This window comes from Pseudophryne corroboree, chromosome 1 (genome assembly GCF_028390025.1).
Source record: "Pseudophryne corroboree isolate aPseCor3 chromosome 1, aPseCor3.hap2, whole genome shotgun sequence".
Classification (NCBI taxonomy): domain Eukaryota; kingdom Metazoa; phylum Chordata; class Amphibia; order Anura; family Myobatrachidae; genus Pseudophryne; species Pseudophryne corroboree.
Genome location: NC_086444.1, coordinates 161,312,670 through 161,320,340, shown reverse-complemented (window position 1 = coordinate 161,320,340; position 7,671 = coordinate 161,312,670). Strand labels below are relative to the sequence as shown.

Genomic DNA, 7,671 nt, shown 5'->3' with positions numbered 1-7,671 from the left:
AACATTCTGGAATTGTGGGAAGTGTTCAATGCTTTGTCTCTCGCCCTGCCTCTGATACAGAACAGGCCTGTTCAAGTACGGTCAGACAACGCCACCACGGTGGTGTACATAAACCATCAAGGCGGCACTCAAAGCCGCATGGCAATGATGGAAGTGTCAAAAATCCTTCGTTGGGCGGAACGTCATCTGCCAGCAATATCGGCAGTGTTCATTCCGGGAGTCTTCAACTTGGAAGCAGATTTCCTCAGTAATCAGGATGTGCACGCCGGAGAGTGGAGTCTTCATCACAAAGTCTTTCAACTCCTAGTAGACAAGTGGGGCCTACCAGATGTAGACCTGATGGTGTCTCGACACAATCACAAACTGCCGGTCTTCGGATCAAGAACCAGGGATCCTCAAGCAGCGTTCGTGGATGCACTGGCAATTCCATGGAACTTTCTGCTGCCCTATGTGTTCCCTCCAGTGTCACTCCTGCCCAGGGTACTGCGGAAGTTCAAACAAGAAGGAGGAATACTACTTCTAGTCGCTCCAGCGTGGCCAAGATGGCATTGGTTCTCAGACCTACAGGGTCTTTCGATAGAGTGACCTCTTCTACTTCGTCAACGCCCAGACCTTCTCGTTCAGGGCCCTCGTGTCTACCCGGACCTGGCCAGACTGGCTTTGATGGCGTGGCTCTTGAGGGCGATTATCCAAACTATGCTGAAGGCCCGCAAACCGGCATCTGCGCGGATTTATTACGGGATCTGGAATTCTTACTTCACCTGGTGTGCTGCTAAGAATTACGATGCATACAAATTCAGTACTTCCAGACTTCTGGCTTTTCTACAGCAAGGCCTGGATTTAGGCCTTCATCTGGCCTCCCTCAAGGTTCATATCTCTGCTTTGTCGGTGTGTTTTCAGAGAAAAATTGTGTCTATTCCTGACGTTCATACTTTCACTCAGGGTGTGTTATGGATTCAGCTTCCCTATGTCCCTCCTGTGGCTCCATGGGATTTGTCTGTTGTCCTGAATGCCCTAGAGAAAACCAACACAAGAAGGTTGGAAAGTAGACTATTGTGTGGGAGCACTCAATTCAGAGGAATAGGTGTATTTTAATCAATTCTGGTAAGAAATAACCTTATTTGTTCAAAAAAGGGTAATTAAGGAGTAAAATATACGTGAATAATAAAGCTACGCGAAAATATAGCACTATATGGAGAATAATTCATATGGTTTCAGATACCACAATGAAAAGCCGGAATCCAAATCTTAGGGCTAGTGGATTTACTGTAATCACAATGACGCTTTTGCGTAATATATGACCATCATTTATTCTACAGCAATCCTATTCAGGATTATTTTAGCGTAGAGAATTGAATCATAAGTCATACAGAACCGAGTGCCAGTTGGTATTAATAGGGATCCATCTAGATCGGGCAGAAGAATTTTTTGCAGTACCAGGGTGTTCCAAGGTGGTCTCCCATCCGAGTACTGACCCGGCCCTCCACTGCTTGGCTTCCAAGATCAGACGAGATCGGGCATCTCCAGTGGGGTATGTCCGCAATAGTTTTATCTGCCCGTTCAGTCGATCCCAATACCCGTATCGCCCGAACAAATATTCCAATTGATCTAAGTCAATCGTGTGTTCAAAAATCTGTATTGAACTTATGCCCAAAACTAGGGAGTGAGATTACAGCAAAATCCAATAAGGGATAGTGGAACAATTATCATGTGCAAGAATTATATGGAGAGATGTCCACTATATAATTAATAATAAGGACAGTTATCATATGCAAGGGAATATCTTTTCCACTTGCATAGCCAGGATAGAATGGTGATATTCAATGAGGCAATACCATCAGTGATACAGTGTATGTAGCCCCTTACTTTATATCACCAACCAATAAATCTCACTATATACAGGCCTCTAAAACTTGAGAAAAAATTCTTACAATGTGTCAAAAGAGGCTATAATGAGAAGAAAAGGAGCAGATAAACAGCTGAAAGTTTTGTTCAATAGTTATACCGGGCAGTAATGTGCATACTAACAATTAATTAGCAATATGCTGCAAAAAAATTTTTAAACAGGATAGAGTGGTGATATTTAATGGGGCAATAACACCAATATTATGTGTGGCTCCTAAAATTGTATCGCCAACCAATAATTCTCACTATATATAAGCCTCTTATGCTTGAGCAAAAATTTTTTTACAATGTGTCTGAGAGGCTATAATGAGAAAAAAGAAAAAGCAGATAGACGGCTGAAGGTATTATTCATTAGCCATAGCAGGCAGTAATAATTAAATAGCAGTGTGCTGCAAGGTTGATGCTAAACCACAGCTTAGAAGTTCTTTGCACAGTAATCTGCTCTTTGGCTTTTAGTACCTCTAATGATAATACCAAGTAACTCCCAACACATGCCAAGTTGCTCCCAAACACCTGTTGGATGCCTCACAGCTCCAGCACCTCTTGGAGCAGCCAGAATACAGACAACCTATCAGTGCATCGCCTTTAAAGTAAATTATTATCCTAATAAGGCAATATTACGTATATATGAGGTACAGGGTATGTCTTCATACGATACCACTATCAATCCTGCTGTAGAGGCTGTCTGCGGCCGATCGCCGCTGGTAACTGGCTCTGGAGGTGCGCTGGAAGTGAAGCCGTGTACTGACTTCTATGTGGAGGGTGTGGGGAGATTGTCAACTGTAGTCCGCGTGGAGCCGCTGCTCTCCAGATGCAGCGTGTAGTCGCGGTGTGTCCTCCTTGTCTCGACGACTGAGCGCCGTTGCCTGGGTAACTGTCCCTGGGTTCCGGTTGTTGCGATCACGTGTGCGCACCACGTGATCACGGAGTGTGTGGCGTACGTTTTGCAGTAAAGCTTGATCACAGAACGTGTCCTGAATGCCCTGCAAGAGTCTCCATTTGAACGTCTTGAGTCAGTAGACTTTAAATGGCTTACGGTCAAGGCCCTGTTCCTACCGGCTATCGCCTCTGCTCGGAGGGTGTCAGACCTAGGCGCTTTGTCCTGTTGTCCACCCTTCCTGATATTTCACCGTGACCGGGGAGTTCTTAGAACTCGCCTGGGTTATTTACCTAAGGTGGTGTCATCTTTTCACCTTAACCAAGAGATTGTGGCTCCAGCTTTCATCTCTTCTGGTTTGTCCTCCAAAGAGAGGTCTTTGGATGTGGTATGGGCTCTCCATCAGTGGCGTGCGGTGAGGTCAATAGCTGGTGAGGCACTGTAGCCATAGGGGGTCATTCCGAGTTGATCGCTTGCTGCCGATTTTTGCAGCACGGTGATCAGGTTTCTACTGCGTATGCACCGCAATGCGCATGCATGTCGTACAGATACAAAGAGGATCTTTGCTGAGCGATGGATTTAACGAAGAATCCATTCGCACAGCCGATCGCAAGGAGATTGACAGGAAGAGGGCGTTTATGGGTGTCAACAGACCGTTTTCTGGGAGTGGTAGGGAAAACACAGGCGTGTCCGGGCATTTGGAGGGCGGGTGTCTGACATCAATTCCAGCACCAAAAAGACTGAAGCAGACCTAGCAGCAGAGTTCTGCAGCAATCCCTCTCACCCTGCAAGACTCCCAGTGACTGTACTGATCCCCCCTGCCAGAAAGTCCTCTAATGGAATCCACGATTCCCCTCTCTATGGCACTCCCTGTTCACCTGGACCCCTGACCAGCGCTCACCTGGACACCCTCCACAAGGGACTGTGCGCACTAGCTGGGGGAACAGGGGAACACAGGGGACTGTGTGCGCTGGCTGGGGGGATGAAGGGACACATGGGACTGTGTGTGCTGGCTTGGGGGACGGGGGAACACAGGGGACTGTGGGCCTAATTCAGACCTGGACGCACGCAGGCTATTTTTTGCACTGCTGCGACCAGGTAATCGCCGCCTACGGGAAGGGGTAAGCACTTTGCCGGGTTGCGATCGGCTGTGCAGTGAGCTGCACAAACAAAAGTTTGTGCAGTTTCTGCACAGCCCAGGACTTACTCAGCCGCTGCGATGATCTGGGCCGGTGCTGACGTCTGGAATCTTCCTCCCGAAAGGCTGGGCACGCCTGCGTTTTTCCGGACACTTCCTGGAAACGGTGAGTTGCCACCCACGAACGCCTTCTTCCTGTCGATCTTTTTGCGATCGCCAGCGCGATCGATTTCTTCGTTAGGTCTGACGCTGCCCAGCGATCCCCGTCGCCGACGTGCCTGCACATTGCTGTGCATACGCATGCGCTGTTCAGACCCGATTGCACGGCTGCGAAAAAAGGCAACGTGCGATCATGTCTGAATGACCCCCTGTGTGCGCCAGCTGGGGGAATGGGGGAACACAGGGGTCTGTGTGCGCTTGCTGGGGGGACAGGGGAACACAGGGGACTGTGTGGGCTGGCTGGGGGGACGGGGAAACACAGGGGTCTGTGTGCGCTGGCTGGGGGGACGGGGGAACACAGGGTCTGTGTGCGCTGGCTGGGGGGAAGGGGGAACATAGGGTCTGTGTGCGCTGGCTGGGGGACGGGGAAACATAGGGGACTGTGTGCGCTGGCTGGGGAGATGGGGGAACACAAGGGTCTGTGTGCGCTGGCTGGGGGGACGGGGAAACACAGGGGTCTGTGTGCGCTGGCTGGGGGGACGGGGGAACACAGGGGACTGTGTGCGCTGGCTGGGGGGATAGGGGAACACAGGGGTCTGTGTGCGCTGGCTCGGGGGATGGGGGAACACAGGGTCTGTGTGCGCTGGCTGGGGGAACAGGAAAACATAGGGGACTGTGTGCGCTGGCTGGGGGGATGGGGGAACACAGGGGACTGTGTGCGCTGGCTGGGGGGACGGGGGAACACAGGGGACTGTGTGCGCTGGCTGGGGGGACGGGGGAACACAGGGGTCTGCGTGCGCTGGCTGGGGGGACGGGGAAACACAGGGGTCTGTGTGCGCTGGCTGGGGGGACGGGGAAACACAGTGGTCTGTGTGCGCTGGCTGGGGGGACGGGGGAACAGAGGGTCTGTGTGCGCTGGCTGTGGGGACTGGCTGGGGGGACAGGGGAACACAGGGGACTGGGTATGCTGGCTGGCGGGACGGGGGAACACAGGGGACGCTGGCAGTCCCGTCCAGGTCCTTTGCACGAAGGCAACATAGACACAACCGTGCAGACACCGGGAGATACACGTGGAAGGGGGTTTGGGGCGGGTTAAAACAGAGCACAGTGCGCTGCCAGTGAGGCCAGTGTGGACACCGGGAGACACACGGGGAAGGAGGGTGGGCGCGGAGAAAACAGAGCACAGTGCGCTGCCAGTGAGGCCAGTGCGGACACCGGGAGACACACGGATCAAAGGGAGGTGGGGGAACACAGCGGTCTGCGCATCTAACTCACTGCGACAGGAATGTTGGGCTGTGGTGCTCTCCTAAATGTAGTGCCGAGCACACACCTTGAGCAGCCTCGTACGAGTTCCAGGGTTAATGACAGTGCCAGCCCTCCCACTGCCCAATTACAGTTTCCTCAGTGACAGGGGCGTGCTTTCATATCGTCTGAAAGCACGCCCCTGTCAAAGCGGCACTGCTATTAGGTGCCGCGTATAGGGATTTTCTCAATGGGCTTTCTCTGTTCCAATGCTTGGCCTCTCCCCCTGCTTCTGGCTTTTTCATACTAACAACGGGAGGCACCGAGAGCGGTGCCTCCGAAACAAATTTAAAGCTGTTCTTTACAGAGTAAAAATGTTTCAAATAAAAGACAGCCTAAGGCAGATACTTATGACACAGAACGTGTGTCATAAGTATCTCCTTTGCATTATTTTACTCATTTATGACAAGGGAGGCACTGCCTCCCCTGACTGCACGTCCCTGCTCTCCATATATATGTGGAGAGGACTGCCTGTATCAGGAGGTCAGATACCTTTTTGTACTTTTTGGTTTTCACAAATGTGGCTGGCCTGCGAATAAGCAAACCTTGGCCAGATAGATTAGAATGGTGATTGCACAAGCCTATGCGCAGGCTGGTCTCCCAGCTCCTGCTGCTATTAAAGCCCATTCTACTCGGTCTGTTGGACCTTCTTGGGTGGCCCGCCGAGGTGCGTCCGCTGAACAGTTGTGCAAGGCGGCTACGTGGTCCTCAGTGAACATGTTCATTAGGTTCTATACCTTCGATACTTCCGCCTCCCAGGATCCTTACTTTGGACACCGGGTTCTCATACCCACTACGCCGCGTCCCCTCCCTTGAGGATCTGCTTTAGGACATCCCCGATGTTTTCCTGTGGAAACCAATGTACCCTGCTGCAGAAAAGGAGATTTATGGTAGACTTACCATGGATAACTCTCTTTCTGCGAGGTACATTGGTTCCACATGGCGCCCACCCTGACGCACCTAGCTTCTATGGGTTTGTATGGCATTAGCCGCTAGTACCTTCTCCTGTCGGGAGAACATGGTTCTATGTAGTGATGAGCGGGTTCGGTTGCTCGGAAACCGAACCCCCCCCGAACTTCACCCATTTTACACGGGTCCGAGGCATACTCGGATTCTCCCGTATGGCTCGGTTAACCCGAGCGCGCCCGAACGTCATCATCCCGCTGTCGGATTCTCGCGAGATTCGGATTCTATATAAGCAGCCGCGCGTCGCCGCCATTTTCACTCGTGCATTGGAAATGTTAGGGAGAGGACGTGGCTGGCGTCCTCTCCGTGTATTGTTGAGGCAAATATTTGTGCTTGCTTATTGCTTAATTGTGGGGACTGGGGAGCAGCTGTATTTTAATAATATAGGAGGAGTACAGTGCAGAGTTTTGCTGATCAGTGACCACCAGTTTTATCCGTTCTCTGCCTGAAAAAAAAACGCTCCTTATCTGTGCTCAGTGTGCTGCATATATCTGTGCTCACACTGCTTAATTGTGGGGACTGGGGAGCAGCTGTATTATATAGGAGGAGTACAGTGCAGAGTTTTGCTGACAGTGACCACCAGTATACGTTGTCTGCCTGAAAAACACTGCATATCTGTGCTCAGTGTGCTGCATATATCTGTGCTCACACTGCTTTATTGTGGGGACTGGGGACCACCAGTATATTATATAGGAGGAGTACAGTGCAGAGTTTTGCTGACCAGTGACCACCAGTATTATACGTTGTCTCCCTGAAAAACACTCCATATCTGTGCTGCATTGTAGTATATAGTAGGAGTACAGTGCATAATTTTGCTGACCACCAGTATATAATATATAGGAGTACGGTACAGAAGGCTACTGCTGTACCTACCTCTGTGTCGTCAAGTATACTATCCATCCATACCTGTGGTGCATTTAAGTTTTGCACAGTTTGCTGACCACCAGTATATAATATATAGCATTATGGTACAGTAGGCCACTGCTGTACCTACCTCTGTGTCGTCAAGTATACTATCCATCCATACCTGTGGTGCATTTAAGTTTTGCACAGTTTGCTGACCACCAGTATATAATATATAGCATTACGGTACAGTAGGCCACTGCTGTACCTACCTCGGTGTCGTCAAGTATACTATCCATCCATACCTGTGGTGCATTTAATTTTTCTTTGCATCATGTGCTGTTTGGGGACAATTTTTTTGAAGTGCCATCCTGCCTGACACTGCAGTGCCACTCCTAGATGGGTCAGGTGTTTGTGTCGGCCACTTGTGTCGCTTAGCTTAGTCACACAGCGACCTTGGTGCGCCTCTTTTTTTCTTTGC

At 50.6% G+C, this 7,671-nt stretch overlaps 1 pseudogene; it reads right to left on the bottom strand.

Annotated features, from left to right (window-relative positions):
• Positions 1-1,425: 1,425 nt before the first annotated feature.
• On the bottom strand, positions 1,426-1,545 carry LOC134936814 (5S ribosomal RNA; annotated as a pseudogene).
• Positions 1,546-7,671: the final 6,126 nt, after the last annotated feature.